Source organism: Geotrypetes seraphini, chromosome 14 (genome assembly GCF_902459505.1).
Source record: "Geotrypetes seraphini chromosome 14, aGeoSer1.1, whole genome shotgun sequence".
NCBI classification, from domain to species: Eukaryota; Metazoa; Chordata; class Amphibia; order Gymnophiona; family Dermophiidae; genus Geotrypetes; species Geotrypetes seraphini.
In genome coordinates this window covers 45574522-45591922 of record NC_047097.1, presented here as the reverse complement: position 1 = coordinate 45591922, position 17401 = coordinate 45574522, and the positions used below count along the sequence as shown (strand labels likewise).

Below are 17401 nucleotides of genomic sequence, written 5' to 3'. Positions count from 1 at the left end.
CCTTCTTTCAGGTATCACTTAACTTACTTATTCATTGTCTCTAAGGTAGTCTGGTCTCGCAGTGCTTGGAGAGAGTGGATCGCATGGTGGCGTGGGTGTGATACGAGTGCTTAGGATGTTTGGGGGAATCACTGAGTGTTTGGGGATTTGTGGGGTTCATAGTACAAATGAACAGAGGTGATCCGACTGATATTTGGTGGTTCTCTACCCAGCTTTTCTGCTGATCATTTAACTTATTTGTACTATCTGGTTCTGGGTTTCTGCACTAGAGCTTATTCTTGCTGTATTTCATGTTTCATCTGTTGTGTTGCTTTACTTGCCACTCTGCTGTGGCTATGCTTGTGTGCGATTGCTTTCTGTCTTAAACATTACAAAAAAATGAACAGAGCAGTGAAGCTGGAATGAAGAAAGGGGCATAGAAGGAAGGCAGATACCATATGAAAGGGGGAGAGGGCAGACAGTGGATGAAAGGGGCAGATGCTGGATTGGAGAGAGTGAGAAGAAGATGAAAGCATTGGAGAGAGTGAGAAGAAGATGAAAGCAGAAACCAGAAACAGTCTGCCCTTTGGGGGGGTTCTTTCATTCTGCCTTAGCCCTTTCTCTTGCCATCATCTGCGAAGGCTGTGAAACACTGCTGTTGTGGAAATGTGGGACGCCATCAGACCCACCTCCGATCACCCAGCCCCTCTGGCAAGTTTAAGAACCCATTGTGACCCACGAGTCAAAAAGTTTGCCCACTCCTGCTTTAAGATCTCCGTTTTTGCAGACAACATTCTCATGCACAACACCCAGCCTAAGTTATCTGCCTGCACTGTTAGAGACGTTTGCTGAATGTGTGGCCTTCTCCAGATTCAAACTGGTGCCCAAGGATACTTTCATTGTCGCTTACAAAGGGCCCATCTCCCATATAAATACTTGGCATTCAACTGGGCACAGACACTTCTACCTTACATGAGCTCAATGTTTCTCATTTACTATTACCAGATCTTATTTTCAACAATGGACATTTCTTCCTTGGTTAACAATCGAAACATTCAAAATAGTTCAAGACAGTACAATTACAAAATACTTTCAATTACAGCGCAATCACATAATAGCTTTACAGGGAAATAGGAAATTTTTTATCAGGTTCGGAGAGCCCCAGTTTTCATTCATTGCATTCTCTCGGACTTGGGGAGCTAAAATACTTACTGAGGGAGGGCAACCAAGATCTTTAGCCTCCCCGAGGGGCGCCAATGCTCATTGGTCTGATGGCTTTGCTTATAGGCTAGGAGTGTTAAACTCAAATCACATAAGGGACCGAAATCTAAAACGCAGGCTAAGTCGTGGGCCAGATTTTTTATTAAGATACTTACTCCCCTCCTTTGCTGATGCAGTGTGGGCCCCATCGCCAGCGGCTGCTCCGACGCTCACAAGACTTCTGTGAGCGCTGGATCAATCGCAGCCGCCGCCAAAACCTATGCTGCACACCAGCAAAGGAGGGGGATGGTCTTAGAAGTATAGGGATACAATCTCTCCAACCCCACGCTGGCTACAAAATAAATAAAGACTTTTCCTCTCTTTTAGGTCCTAGTTCACGCTTGCTGTCTAACAGCTCTGGCGGGATACACATTTCAAATCTGACATTGTAATCACAAAATAAAAATAAAAATTATTGTTTCTACCTTTTGTTGTCTGTCATTTTGCTTTTAGTCCCAGTTTCTCTTCCTGATTTTGTCTATCTTCTAATTCTCTTTCCAATGTCTGCTGTCTTTCTCCTCTTCTCTCTTGCTCCAGTCCCTTTCTCCAACATATTGATTTTTCCCTTTCAACTTTTCTGCCTGTCACTCAAATCTCACCATTGTGTTAAGATTATATTTTGTGTGTGTGTACCTATACACACACGTATATACACACACACACACGCAATATAATCTTACTAACACAATGGTTAACCACAAAGCACAGTTACTTACCGTAACAGGTGTTATCCAGGGACAGCAGGCAGATATTCTCAATAGAGAATGACACGGTGGCGGTTTACCCGCGGCCACCGCATTTTAGCCACGGGTCACCCGCCGAAAACGGGGAAGAAAACTAGCAGTCGCTGCGGCGACGGGGACAAGGCCATTCACCGCCCGCGGGGCGGTGAATGGTCTTGTCCCCGCAGTGAGGCATGAAGGATCGCGCGGTCCTCGCAGCTCACACCCGCCTGCCCAATCGATTCTAGTGTTTAGCCAGCTCTCTCCCTTCTCCTCACCTTAGTTTGTAGATTTTCTTTTTCGGTGACCCGCACGCTATCAGAGAGCCGCGCACCCGCTGCTGCTCAGTTTCGATATTCTGCTCTGACGCAACCGGAAACAGGAAGTTGCAGCAGAGCAGAAGATTGAACACTGAGCAGCCGCGCGTGCGCGGCTCTTTGGGAAAGCGTGCAGGTCGCCGAAAAAGAAAACCTATAAACTAAGGTGAGGAGAAGGGAGAGAGCTGGCTAAACACTAGGATCGATTGGGCAGGCAGGTAGTGGCTGCGGGGACCGTGCGATCGCTAGTGTTCCCGGCTCAAATTGGAAGGAGGGAGTGAAAGGGAAAAGGATTCTGGGCCAAGGGGATGAAGTCGGAAAGAAAAACCCACAGCAGGAAAGAAAGGGAAGGACTGGCAGGTGAGCCAGATGCTAGAAGCAGGGGGGGGGAAGAAAGAGAGAAAAAAGCTAGATGGGGTTGAAAAGAAGAGACACGCTGGTATGGAAGAGGAAGATAGGGGAAATCTGGACACAGGAAGGTAACAGAAAGAGGGGAAATTATGTGCATGGGGCATAGGGACAGAGACATAAAGGGGACATGCCATGGAGATGGTATATGGACACAGGGGGGGCAATGACAGATACATAGGGGAGATATTAGAAATGGAGAAAATAGGAGCACAGAAGCGAGATGGTTTGTGGGGATGGGACAGGGACCGAGCTTGCAGGCTCCAGTGGCTTGCACAAATTACATTGTAACGTGCCATGAAAATAAGAGGAAGGAAGGTAGATAGGCCACGTGAGAGGAGCTGAAGGGTAGTAGAAAGGAACAGATGGTAAAGGAGGGAGGGAAGGGTGGTGGTGGAAAGGAATAGAACAGACATTGAAGGAGGGTGGAGAGGAACAGACCCCCAAGGGAAATGTGGAAGACAGAGTGGGAAGAAGACAGATGCCAGACTATGCGGGAGCGGAGGGAAGATGGGTGCTAGACCAATTGGGGGGGGGGGGTTAAGGGAGAGGCACAGTAACAGCAAATGGAAGACGCAGAGAGAAGACACAGTGGATGGAAGGAATTCAATGAGAAGATGTGGAAAGCAGAAACCAGACAACAAAGGTAGAAAAAAAAAATTATATTTATTTATTTATTTTTTGCTTTAGGATAAAATAGTATATTAGTTGTGTTGATAAAAATTTATAAACAAAGCCCTGCCAGCTGAACATCTCTTTCTCTAGTTCAGCAGCAGGAACTTTGATTTATAAGAAAGGAATAAGCTAAATATTACAGTACTAAGGCTTATATGGATGCAGCGGGGACGGTGACGGGGCGGTGAATGGGATGGCAGTGGCGGTGACGGGGCGGTGAAAGGGATGGCGGTGACGGGGCGGTGAAGGGAACGGCGGTGACGGGGCGGTGAAGGGAACGGCAGTGACGGGGCGGTGCAGAGGATGGTGGGCCGGTGACAGGGACAGATTTTTTCCCCATGTCATTCTCTAATTCTCAACATGTGGGTGATGTCAACCACGGAGCCCCGACGCAAACAGCTTTTCAAGCTAACTTGATTGAAGATTTCAAGTTTGCTGGTGCTGCACCATGCATATGTGTGCCTTCCCGCTCCACTAGAGGGTGCATCCCCTCCACGTGGTCTTCAGTTCAGATAGCTAGCAAAGAAGCAGACTAGATGGACCATTCGGGTCTTTATCTGCCGTCACCTAATATGTTACTATGTGGGGGACCTCCAAGCTAACTAGAATGGGATGGAGGGAAAGTTGACAATTTAGAAGAACAGATGCTGCAAAACAGATTGGACAAAGCGGCCCTCACGCCTGGAGAAAGCATCCAGACAGTAATGCAAGATGAACGTATGAACCAAGGACCAAGTGGCAGCTTTACAGATTTCCTCAATGGGAGTCGAGCGGAGGAAAGCAACAGACGCTGCCATCACTCTGACCTTGTGGCCCGTGACTCGACCTGGAAGGGAGAGACCAGCCTGAGCGTAACAAAAAGAGATACAAGCGGCCAACCAGTTAGAAATGGTCTGCTTAGATACAGAGCGACTTAAACAATTGGGATCGAAAGAGATGAACAGCTGGGGATCAGTACAGCGAGGAGCGGTGTGCTTCAAGTAGAAGGCCAGCGCATGCTTACAATCAAGAGAATGCAGAGCCACCTCACCAGGGCAAGAATGGGGCTTCGGAAAAAACACAGGAAGAACAATAGATTGGTTGATTTGAAAATCAGAACCAATCTAAGGCAAGAACTTAGAATGGGTACAGAGAACCACCTTATCGTGATGTAAGATGGTGAAAGGTGGGTCCGCTACCAAGCTCACTGACCGTAGGGGCAGAAGTGAGAGCAATAAGAAACACAACTTTCCAAGTAAGATACTTTAAGTGAGCCCACACTAGCGGCTCGAACGGGGGTTTCATCAATTGAGCAAAGACCACGGTAAGGTCCCAAACCACCGGAGGAGGTTTGAGGGGCGGATGAACGTGGAAAAGTCCTTTCATGAAGCAGGAAACCATAGGATGAACAGAGATAGGCTTCCCATCAATTGGCTAATGAAAAGCAGCAATGGCACTAAGGTGGACTCGAACCGAAGAGGACTTGAGCCCAGCGCCAGACAAGTGCCACAGATAATCCAGGACAGCTGACAAGGAGGCGGACAGCGGCTCCAGCTGCCGAGTAGCAAACCAGGAAGAAAAGCGGGTCTACTTCTAATGGTAACATTGACGAGTGGACTCCTTCCGAGACGCCTCCAGGACATCCAGCACAGGCTGGGAGAACTGGAACGAGGGCATTAAGTCTCGAGGAACCAAGCTGTTAAGTGCAGAGACTGGAGGTTGGGATGAAGCAGAGAATCCTGACTCTGTGTAAGCAGAGAAAGAAAAACAGGCAGAGGAAGAGGCTCCCTGAAACCGAGTTGTAACAGAAGGGAGAACCAAGGTTGTCGAGGCCACCGAGAACTATTAGAATCATGGTGGCACGCAAAGACTTGAGCTTCACGAGTGTCTTCGGAATCAGAGGAAATGGAGGGAACGCATACAGGAACTCGTTCGTCCAATCCAGAAGGAAGGCATCCGCCTCGATCCTGAGAGGAGTGTAAACCCTGGAGCAGAAGCATGGCAACTTGTGATTGAGGGGGGACGCAAGCAGATAGACGTTCGGAGTCCCCCAACGAGCAAACACCTGATGCAGGGTCACGGAATGGAGGGACCACTCGTGAGGCTGCAGAAGACGACTCAACTTGCCTGCCAGACAGTTCCGCCGGCCCTGAATGTAGACAGCTCAAATGAAAATGTTGCGGCGGATGGCCCAATCCCAGAGCCGCATCGCCTCCTGGCACAAGGACCTGGACCCCGTGCTCCCCTATTTGTTGATATAATACATGGCGACTTGGTTGTCCATGCGAACTAGCACCACCAGGTCACAAAGTAGGTGACAAAAGGCTTTCAGAGCGAGGAAAATCGTTCGAAGCTCCAGAAGATTGATGTGACAAAGACGGCACGGGACCAAAGACCCTGGGTGCGCAGACCGTCCAGATGAGCCCCCCAAGGATAGGTCGACGAGTCCGTCAGGAGGACCTTTTGTGGAGGAGGATCATGGAACAGAAAACCTCTGGAAAGATTGGAAGAGAGCATCCACCAAAGGAGAGATCTTCTCAACAAAGGAGTCACAACAATACGTCGAGAGAGGATCCCGATCTTGGTTCCACTGGGACGCCAGAGTCCATTGAGGAATACAGAGGTGAAGTCTGGCAAAAGGAGTCACATGAACCATGGAAGCCATGTGTCCTAGGAGGACCATCATGAGCCGAGCCGGCGTCGAGTGCAGATGGGTCACCAATTGGCACAAATGGATAAGGGCCTCCTGATGAGGCCAAAGCAAGAAGGAGCTGAGACAAACCGTGTCCAGGACTGCTCCGATGAACTCGAGAGACTGGGACTCGTGAGACTTGGGAAAGTTCACCTCGAAGCCGAGACTCTGAAGGAGCAAGATGGTCTGTTCCATTGCTCGCAGGACTTCGTCGCGAGAGGACGCTTTAATCAACCAATCCTCGAGGTAGGAAAACACCTGCAGGCCGCGGAGGCGCAGGGCCGTAGCCACCACAACCAGACATTTCGTGAAAACCCTCGGAGAGGCCGCCAGGCCGAAGGGAAGAACATGATACTGGAGATGGAGATCCCCCACCCGGAATTTCAAATACCGGCAAGAGGCCGGGTGTATCGGAATGTGCGTGTACGCCTCCTTGAGGTCCAGTGAGCACAGCCAGTCACCCACACCCAAGAGAGGATACAGCATGGGAAGGGTGAGCATTCCGAATCGTTCCCAGACCAGGAACTTGTTCAGAGCACAGAGGACCAGGATCGGACACAGATCCCCCGCCTTCTTGGGTACCAGAAAGTACCGGGAATAAAATCCGGAGTTCCATTGTTCTGTGGGAACTTCCTCAACCGCCCGAAGACGAAGAAGGGCCTGAACTTCCTGCATGAGTAGGGGAAGCTGAGACAGAGCAGAAGGAAACTCTCTTGGAAGCAGATCCGGGCGAACGTGATTGAAGTGGAGGGAGTACCCATCTCGGATGATAGACAGTACCCAACTGTCGGTGGTAAGACTTTCCCACTGGGCATAGAAATGATGGAGACGACCCTCGATGGGGAGGGGGGAAGCCTCCAGTAAGAATAGAGCCCGAAGGCTCGGACTGAATTGTCAAAAGGACGGCCCGGTCTTCGCCGGGGCCAGTGGCTGAGTCTTAGGTTGACGTTGCTGCTGTTGCAGTGGCCCTTTCGAAGGAGGCCTAGAGAAAGCAGGAGTGGATTTTTGTGGATACCTCCGGAGAGGAATTTTATATTGGCGAGCCGGAGGGGCTTTAGGTTTAAGTTTCATCAGAAACGCAAAGGACCGCTTGTGATCCGAGAGGCGCTTCGTGGCCGCATCGATGGAATCATCGAAGAGCTCATGACCCACACATGGGAGATTGGTAAGACGATCCTGTAGATTCAGATCCATATCCACAATTAGGAGCCAAGCGAGGCAACGCATGGTGATCGCAAAGGCTGTAACTCTCGAGGTCAATCCAAAGGCGTCGTAAGAGGCCTGGAACATATACAGGCGGCGCTGGAAGAGGGTCTCCACGAGGAGACGAAACTCCCGACACAGAGGCTCTGGCATGACCTCCTGGAGTGAGCGGAAGGCATCAACACAGAACCAGAGATAGGACGTGAAGAGGAAACTGTAATTAAGGACACGGTTCACCATCATTGAATTCTGATAAAGGCGGCAACCAAATTTGTCCATCGTACAGCCCTCCCTGCCCGGGAGACGGCAGAGTAGACCTTAGAGGGGTTAGACTTCAGGGAAGACTCAACCACCAAGGATTGGTGTGAAAGTTGAGCATTTTCAAACCCTTTAAAACGGGTAGTCCAGTAATGGGACTCCAACTTGGAGGGAATAGCTGTGACAGCATATGGTATCTCCAGGTTCCGGAGAAATGTCTGCTGGAGAACCTGATGCAATGGAAGGCGAAGTGCCTCACGAGGCGTATGGTCAACTCCCAATTCCGCCAGGTATTCCTGGGTAAAGCGGGAGTCGGACTGAAGATCCAAGTTCAGAGCTCTGCCCATGTCGGAGATGAAACGAGAAAAAGAGGAGGTCTGAGAAGAGTAGTCATCCTCCGGATGAGACTCTGACCGAGATCGGAGTGCAGTCGAGAAAGAGGGAGAAACTTCCCTGGAATAGTAAGCCGGAGCTTCAGAGTCCCGTGAACAGGACACCAAAGAGATTCGACTAAGGCGTGTAGGGAGTGTCGAACAGCCCTGCGCCAGATGGACCGGGGAAGACCCCAGGGTCCTAGGAAAACGCTGAGAAAGCCTCAGAGAAGACGAGGTATAGGAAAAATCCCCAACTGGCTTCAAAGCAGTCCCTTTAGAAACTGGCAAGCACCTCGATGGGGAACAAACGCTAGAGTCCAATTCGAGGACAAGTGTGTGTCTGGACGGTTTCGAGGTCGGAGACTAGCCTCCACAGAGCGGGGAAGACCGGGGCCATTTGGAAGAGGCGAGCCTCGCCGCAGAAGCAGGGAAAAAAAGCGGCCCCCAACTTGAACCCTCAAAAAGTCACCGGCAACTCCGGAGAGGAAGACTCGCTCAAGGGAATCTGACGAGTTTTATGGTTGAGGCCTCGAGAGACGGCTGGTTAGACCGTGGCTGGGTCGAGACCAAGGTCGAAGGCGTCGAAGTCAGGACTAGTTGGCTGACCACTGAGGAAAACTTCGTGGTAATAATAGCCTTAAGCATGTCCTCGAACATAAGCACCGAGACCAAAGGTAAGTGGGTCGGCGGTGCAGCAGTGCACTCCTTCGGGGGCGACCTCGAAGAAGAGTAGTCCCTACGTGAGGAGGCATGCTTAGATTGATGTCTTAAAGACGCCGAGGCGGCGCTAACATGAGACTCCGAGGTAGGCTTCTTTGCTGGCATATCTGAGGAGGAAAGAGGAGACTTAACCAAAGCCGGAGTAGCTGGTGGGGACGAGGTCGGAGCCTTCGAGGCCGAGGCGCCCAACAAGGGTGTCGAGGCTGAGCTCGAGGCCAGTTCCACAGGATCCATGGGGCCAAAGAGTTGGAAAATCTTGGCCACCCGTCTACGAAGAGCCCGCGGTTGTAAAGTCGCACAACAGGGACATGACTCAGCGCGGTGCTCTGCACCTAGGCACTCCACACACCAACGATGAGGATCGGTGATGGAGATAACCAGGTTGCACTTAGTGCAGTGTTTAAATCCGGAACGAGGCCGGGACATAAGAAAAAAAAGAGCCGAGGCCAGGCGGCCAAAGGAACACCGGTCAAAAATACACAAACTGAAAAAAATGAAAATAAAGAAAATTTTAAAAGACGCGAGCACATCGACTCAAAAGAAACTAACAAAATAAGCCGCGGTGCAAGAGGGACAGTGAGATCGTGCGATACAAGGGAGCAGTGCTTCTGGCTCCACGGAAAACTGAGGACATGCTGAGGAGATGCATGCCCTAGGCAGGGCGGGCCAATCGCAAGCCTGAAGGTCTTCGAGCAAGTCTGCCTGCAAAAACATCCACTAGGCGGCTTCATTGATGACATCACCCACATGTAGAGAATATGCTGCCTGCTTGTCCCGGGATAAATTCAGGATTTGGAATGGGCTGTTGAGGAGAAGTTGAAGCATCTGAGTCCTCATCATCAGATGTAAGTGGCTCCTGGTCCGAATCTCCCAACAAGATGAGTCCTGAACGGATCGAAGTCGGGTCTGGTGACTCAGTGTTGAGGGCTCAATGTTCTTCAGTTTGCGAGAGGCCTTACCAGACCGTATCGGGGTTGCCTCCAGAGAAGATGGAGCGGAAGACAGTTGGTACTGTGGTAAAGGCCTGCGTACCGAAGTAGTATGCAATTCCATCGAAACCGCTGCAGGCTGAGACTGAACTGCCATTGGAAAAGCCTGTCGACTGAGCTTGAGAAAGCAGTGTTGAGAGTTGGGATGGAACGAGCATGTGAAAATGTTCCTCCTGAAGCAATTGGTCTATGTTTTGCTTCAAAGTGAGCACCGGTACCACTTGTTTTTTTTAGCCAGTATCGCTGGTGCTGCACTCCGGTCCGGTGATGAGGAGGCCGATGTCAAGGCGCTCACCTATATCGGCACCGGGCGCTTGCAGGACTTCAAAGCTGACATAATTTGACTCAATGCCTGTGTAACCTTAGTCCCGGAATGGGTAGAGAGAGGCTTCTTAGCTGGTTTACCTATCGAAGGTTGCGATGCCAGAGAAGACTCCGCCGGTGTCATAGACTGCGGTGTCGTCTTGATTGGCACCGAGGTAGATGCGAGTTGTGCCTGCTCACCTTCCATAGCGGCACCGAAAAGGATCTTCTGTTGAAGGAGACTGTTTTTTAAAGTTTGTTTCTGGAGTGAAGAACACCGAGTGCAAGTCTCCAAGCGGTGTTCAGGCCCTAGGCAATGGAAGCACAAACGGTGCGGATCTGTAACCGAAATGAGCTAAGCGCAACAACTGCAATTTTTAAACCTCGTCTGCAGGCGTGACATGGATGTCAAGAGAGCATCCACAAAATCAAAGTCAGAGGCATAGGTGGGACAAGAGACCCCCACCGGCTAGAAGCCATGACGGAAAAAATGAAGGTTGATGTTTTCAGGGGGGGGGGGTTCTGTTTGTCTGATTTTTATTTAATGAAAAAAAGAATAAAATAAAGGGGAAGAAAGTGACAATGACAAAGTCACACTCCGCGAGAGCAGGAAAGCAGCGAAATACAAAAATCTCAACAGCCGTTGACACGCGACTTCTTAGCTCCAAAGATTAAGAAACTGAATGGACCACGCGCCTACGTCGGACAGGAAGGCACTCGTGCATGCACGGTGCAAGCTTATCACAAACTTTTTAAAACTTTTAAAATGGCGATGCACTTTTGAAGTGGTCCATGCCGGGGCTCCGTTGGTGACGTCACCCATGTGTAAGAATATGCTGCCTGCTTGTCGTGGGATAAAGGAATCATGCGAGGCATGTGCTTGTAGGCTACAGACCTCATCCCTGAGAGCCAGAGATGCCCCGGGGTGATTGGCATCCTATGCAGCACAGAGATCCTCTGACCTGTTAATCAAAACCTTGAAAATTAAGATAAAATTTGAGTAGAACAGACAGGCTCCCTACTCCTCGCTTGTAGAGAGAAGACCGAGGAGGTGAAGCTCATCCCAGAGTGATGGGAGGTTGAACATGAAGACAGAACAGTGGGCTCTATACAACCCTCATGGCTAATGAGTGTTTAACCTGCTGGACAAGACTATCTGTCCTGTTGCCGAAAACCCCCCCCCCCAACACACACACACAACTATCTGTATACAGTAGAACCTTGGATTTGCAAGCATAATTCATTCCAGAAGCATGCTCACAAACCAAAGTGCTTGTATATTAAAGCGAGTTTCCCCATAGGAAGGGAAACACTTGATTGGCTTCACAACATCTACGGAGCCCCGATGCGGAAGCATTTTCAAGCAAACTTGATTGAAGATTTAAGTTTGCTCTGCTGCTCCACGCATGCGTGCCTTCCTGCTCCACTAGGGGGTGCATCCCCTCGTGGTCTCCAGTTCACTTAACTAGCCAAGAAGCCAACCTCGGGGAGGTGGGTGGGTTGTGAGAATATATGCCTGCTGTCCCTGGACAACACCTGCCACGGCAAGCAACTGTGCTTTATCCCAGGACAAGCAGGCATGATATTCTCACATGTGGGTGACCTCCAAGCTTACTGAAGAGGGATGGAGGGAAGTTGGCAATTTAAGCAAATAGATTTCGCAATACCGATTGGCCGAACCGGCCATCGCTTCTGGACAGGGAGTCCAAACAGTAGTGGGAGGTGAAGGTATGAACCGAAGACCACGTGGCAGCCTTGCAGATTTCCTCAATAGGTGTGGACCTGAGGAAAGCTACGGAGGCTGCCATTGCTCGGACTTTGTGTCCCGTTACTCGACCATGCAGCGCGAGACCAGTCTGAGCGTAGCAAAAGGAGATGCAATCGGCCAACCAGTTGGACAAGGTGCGTTTGGAAACTGGGTGGCCTAACCGGTTTGGGTCGAAGGACAGAAACAGTTGTGGGACTTTCCGGTGTGGCTGAGTGCGTTGGAGGTAAAAGGCCAACGCTCTTTTGCAGTCAAGAGTGTGGAGCGCCACTTCTCCGGGGTGAGAGTGGGGCTTGGGAAAAAACACGGGTAAGATGATGGACTGATTGAGATGGAAATCAGACACTACTTTAGGTAGAAACTTTGGATGGGTGCGGAATACCACCTTGTCGTGATGGAATACCGTGAAGGGTGGGTCCGCTACCAGCGCTTGTAGCTCACTAACCCGCCGTGCGGACGTGAACGCGAGTAAGAAAATTACATTCCAAGTGAGGAATTTTGGATGGCATTTGTCTAGTGGCTCAAATGGTGGTTTCATTAATTGAGCCAGAACCACGTTAAGGTCCCAAACCACCGGGGGAGGTTTGAGAGGGGGGTGGACGTTCAGCAGACCCTTCATGAAGCGAGTGACTAAGGGATGGAGCGAGAGGGCTTTCCCTTCCAAGGGCTGATGAAAGGCCGCAATCGCACTGAGGTGTACTCGAATGGAGTTGGTCATTAGGCCGGAATGAGATAGTTGAAGTAGATAGTCGAGGACCAGGGGGAAGGGGATCGACACCGGGTCCTGGCTGTGGGAGGAGCACCAGGTTGAGAATCTGGTCCACTTTTGGGAGTAGCATGTTCTCGTCGAGGTTTTTCTAGAGGCCTCCAATATCTCCTTGACTGATTGAGACACGGGGAGAGCAGTCAGGGGGAGAGAAACCAAGCATTCAGATAAAGAGACTGAAGATTGGGATGTAACAGTGAACCCTGGCCCTGTGACAGTAGAGAGGGAAACAGAGGCAGAGGCAGTGGATCTCTGACACTAAGTTGAAGTAGCAGGGAAAACCACGGCTGGCGTGGCCAGCGAGGGGCAATTAGGATCAGGGTGGCTTGTACTGTTTTCAGGTGGACAAGCGTCCGCAGTATCAGAGGAAACGGCGGGAACGCGTACAAGAACCTTCCCTCCCAGTCGAGGAGGAAGGCGTCGGCCTCGAGCCGGTCCGGGGAGTATATCCGGGAGCAGAAGAGAGGCAGCTTGTGATTGTGAGGGGACGCGAACAGGTCTATTTGAGGCGTTCCCCACTGTTCGAACTCCTCGTAGGATCTGCGAGTGTAGTGACCACTCGTGTGGCTGGAGGAGGCGGCTGAGTCTGTCCGCCAGGCAGTTTTGTTCTCCTTGTATGTACACCGCTCGAAGGAAGGTGTTGTTGGAGATTGCCCATTTCCAGAGGCGCAGGGCTTCCCGACAAAGGGGCCAAGACCCTGTCCCCCCCTTGTTTGTTTACGTAGTACATCGCTACCTGGTTGTCGGTTCGGATGAGAACCACTCGGTCGTGGAGCAGATGTTGGAAGGCTATAGCTGCGAGGTAGATGGCCCGAAGTTCTAGCACGTTGATGTGGCAGCGACGGTCTTGTGCTGACCACATTCCTTGGGTGCGTAGGCCGTCCAGATGGGCTCCCCAAGCGTACTCCGACGAGTCCGTGGTGAGTACCTTGCTGTGGGGTGGGGTGAGGAAGAGCAAACCTTTGGAAAGATTTGAAGAGTCGGCCCACCAGCGTAGCGATCGTTGCAATGAAGGAGTCACTGTCACGGAGTGGTCGATCGGGTCCCGGTCTTGACGCCATTGAGACGCCAGGGTCCATTGAGGGATTCTCAGATGGAGGCGGGCGAAGGGTGTGACATGGACAGTGGAGGCCATGTGGCCCAGGAGGGTCATCATCTGTCGAGCTGATACCGAGGTCAGCAGGGAGATCCTTCGGCTCAGACTTACTAACGTAAGGTTGCTGCTACCACCACGAGGCACTTGGTGAAGACCCGAGGTGATGATGCTAGTCCGAAGGGGAGGACTCGGTATTGTAGGTGCCAGTCCCCTACCTGGAAACGCAAGAACTTGCGGTGAGCGGGGTGCACTGGGACATGTGTGTACGCCTCCTTGAGATCGAGGGAGCAGAGCCAGTCGCCCTCGTCGATCAGGGGGTAGAGTGTTGGTAGTGAGAGCATCCGAAACTTTTCCCGTACCAGGAATTTGTTGAGGCGTCTCAAGTCCAGTATTGGGCGTAGGTCTCCCGTTTTTTTCGGTACCAGGAAGTAACGGGAGTAGAAGCCCTTCCCCCGTTGGTCGGGGGGAACCTTCTCCACTGCTCTCAAGCGAAGCAGGTTTCGAGCTTCGGAGAGGAGTAGGGGTAGCTGAGTCCGGTTGGGAGGGCAATTCCTTGGGGGGTTGTCTGGGGGAATGGTCCGAAAGTTGAGAGAGTACCCTGATGAGATCACGCCAAGGACCCATGCGTCCGACGTGAGTTGTTCCCAGCGAGGGTAAAAGGCTTTGAGTTGACCCCCGATGGGAAGGCGGCCTGGGACTATGGCGGAGGGGGCCCTCCCCCTTCCGCGTGTCCCGTCAAAAGGACGGGGATGGTTTGGTGGTCGCGGGCGGTTGAGACTTGGGCATGGCCCTGTGGTGGGCTTGCGGACGTCTGGGTGGGGGCCGCGAGAAAGCAGGGGTGGACTTTTGTGGGTAGCGGCGTGGAGGGGCCCTGTATGGCCTGGACGCTGGCGGTTTGGGCTTTTGCCGGACAAGGGAGGCAAACGAGCGTTCATGTTCGGAGAGGCGTTTTGTCGCCGCCTCGATAGTGTCATCGAACAATTCCTTTCCCACGCAGGGGAGGTTAGCCAACCGGTCCTGTAAGTTGGGGTCCATGTCGACCAGGCGCAGCCAAGCTAGTCGGCGCATGGCGATAGCGAAGGCTGCTTCTCTGGAGGAGAGTTCGAAGCCATCGTAGGCCGCGTGGAATAGATGAAGGCGCAGGTTGGAGAGGGACTCTAAAAGCAGGCCGAACGTTCCCTGCCGGGAGGCCGGGAAGTCAGTCTCAAAGGCTCTCAATAGTCCAATGAGGTGTTTGAGGTATGATGTGAAGGTGAAAGTGTAGCTTTGCACCCTAGAGGCCATCATTGCGTTTTGGTATAGTCTCCTGCCGAACTTGTCCAGGGTTCGGCCTTCTCGGCCTGGGGGGACCGCTGCTGAGACCCGGGACGGGTGAGCCTTTTTCAAGGAGGATTCCACTAGCAGCGATTGGTGGGAGAGCTGTGGTTGCTCGAATCCCGGGTAAGGTACTGTGCGGTACTTGGCCTCCATTTTGGAGGGTACGGCCGTGACCATGTAGGGGGTCTCCAGGTTCCTGAAGAAGGCCTGTTGGAAGTACCGGGTTAGGTGGATAAGCGAAGGGACTCTCTGGGCAGTGATGGTATATCCAGCTCCGCCAGGTACTCCTTAGAGTATCTGGAGTCGGACTGGAGGTCTAAGTCCAATGCGTGGCCCATGTCTTGGGCAAAGCGAGTGAAGGATGGGCGAGATGTCCCCGGGGCCCCGTGCGGGGTCGGGGAACGAGACCTTCGTCGGGTGGAGAAGGATAAGGAGGCTTCCCTCGAGTATCGAGGTTCATGCTCTGATCCATGCTCCGAGACTGGGGAAGCACTGTGAGAGTGTTCCGGGGTTGTCGATCTTCGGCGTCTCGAGGAGCCCCTCGGAGACGATGCCGGGGTTAGGGGTACCGATCGATGTCGGATTGGTGACCTCGATCCGGACTCCCTCGGAGAATACGTCCAAGGGGGAGTTCGGAGGATGCGCGGGTTGGAGAGTGATAACTCAGCCACCCTTAGTGGTCCCGTACGAGGTGTGGGAGAACGGCCTCGTAGAGTTGGTGAACCTCGGGCCTTCTTGGAGGTACGGCGGTTCGAGGTTTCTGTCATTCTAGCCCGACGTTTTGCCCCTCGTTGGTCTGCGGAGGGGGAACGTCTCGGGCGTCTCGGCGAGGAGTCCGAGGAGGATGGGATGCGGCGAGGATTGCGCACCTTTCCTCGAGGTTGTTCGGTGTGAGGCTCAGGCTGGTCTGGCACATTCGAGGTCGAGGCCGATTGAAATTGGGCCATTGCAGTGGACAGCTCCGACGTAATCATCGCTCGGAGTAGGTCCTGGAAGACGGGCACGGACAGCATCGAAGGCATGTCCACTGCCTCGGTGCGCTCCACCGGGGGCGACCTCGTATCAGAGTATTCCCGTGTGGTGGAGGCACGGCCCGAAGGCTTGGAGGGCTTAGATGGGGCTGTAAGCATGGGGCTTCCGCCATGCGTCGCCGTTGTCCCCGAGGCTGGCTTCTTCGCTGTTACAGAACCTGAAGAGGGAAGAGGGGACTTACCCAGAGCCGAGGCTTTCTGTTGTCCCGAGGACTTCGGGGTCGAGTCTCGAGGCGATGCTGAGGTATCCGGGGCCGAGGTCAAGGCCGGGGCCGAGGCCGGGGCCGACCTCGAGGCCGAGGCGGAGGGTTGGTCCGGGGTGAAGAGATCCGCCATGCGGGCTTTTCTTCGGCGGAGGGCCCGGTTTTGGAAAATAGCGCACTGGGGGCAGGAGTCGGTTGGATGAGCCGCCCCCAGACAGAGGATGCACCGGCGATGCGGATCTGTGAGAGAAAGAAGCCGCTCGCACCGGGTGCACTTTTTAAAGCCGGTCAAAGGCCGGGACATTAAATCGAAAGTAGCCGCGGCTCGATTAGCCACGCGGCCACGGGGACCCGGGAGCCTCCGGGTCGTTGAAAACGAAGCAGGAATCAAGTAAAAAGGTAAAGAATTCGTGCACAGCGACTTAATCGTGAAAAAACAAGAAAAAATCGCGGTGCTAGAAGGCAGTTGGGGCAGAGCCTGAAAAACACGGCTTCTAGGCTCGCGGAAAATTTTGAACTGGAGACCACGAGGGGATGCACCCCCTAGTGGAGCAGGAAGGCACGCATGCGTGGAGCAGCAGAGCAAACTTAAATCTTCAATCAAGTTTGCTTGAAAATGCTTCCGCATCGGGGCTCCGTAGATGACGTCACCCACATGTGAGAATATCATGCCTGCTTGTCCTGGGATAAACACTTGATTGGCTTCACAACATCCCCCCCCCCCACCCACACAAGGCCACTGGCACTGCTCAATTCCACCCTACTCCCAAAGCCACAAGTGCACTTCCACACATACACCCCCCCCTGAGAACCAGAAACACCCCCTCCCCCCCGTGAGCCCCCACCCCTGAGAACTAGCATCACCCGCCTGCCCAAACCCTTACTGCAATCTGGCACCAGCACGCAGCACCAACCCACAGGACGTGCAGGTGCCAGAAGAGCCTGCCTTTTGCCGCTGATCTGGGCCTTGAGCATCTGCGCATACTCAAGGTCTTCTGGCTCCTGCTCTCTCCGAGAATCTCATTAGAGGGGGCTCATGGGCAGGGGGCAATGCCGGTTGTCAGGGCTCACAAATCGAGTCAACGCTCAGTTTGCGAGGCACGATTTGCAAGTGTTTTGCTCATCTTGCAAAACTCGCAAACTGCATTACTCGTAAACTGAGGTTGGACTATCTATCTATATAGATATACACATACATACGTACATACACATATCTATATAGACTACTTAAGTAAAATAATGCACATAGCTCTCCAATAGAACAAAAGGGCAATGGCAGGCCACCATTTGTCAAAGAAAATAGTACATAGCTCTCCAACAGAATAGAAGGGTAATGGTAAGCCA

The 17401-nt window shown here is 52.4% G+C and overlaps 1 protein-coding gene across 3 annotated transcripts in view; it reads right to left on the bottom strand.

The window, feature by feature from the left end:
• Positions 1 to 17401, bottom strand: part of SLTM (SAFB like transcription modulator) — a 362439-nt gene that overhangs the window by 286880 nt on the left and 58158 nt on the right. The gene's annotated exons all lie outside the window — the stretch shown is intronic.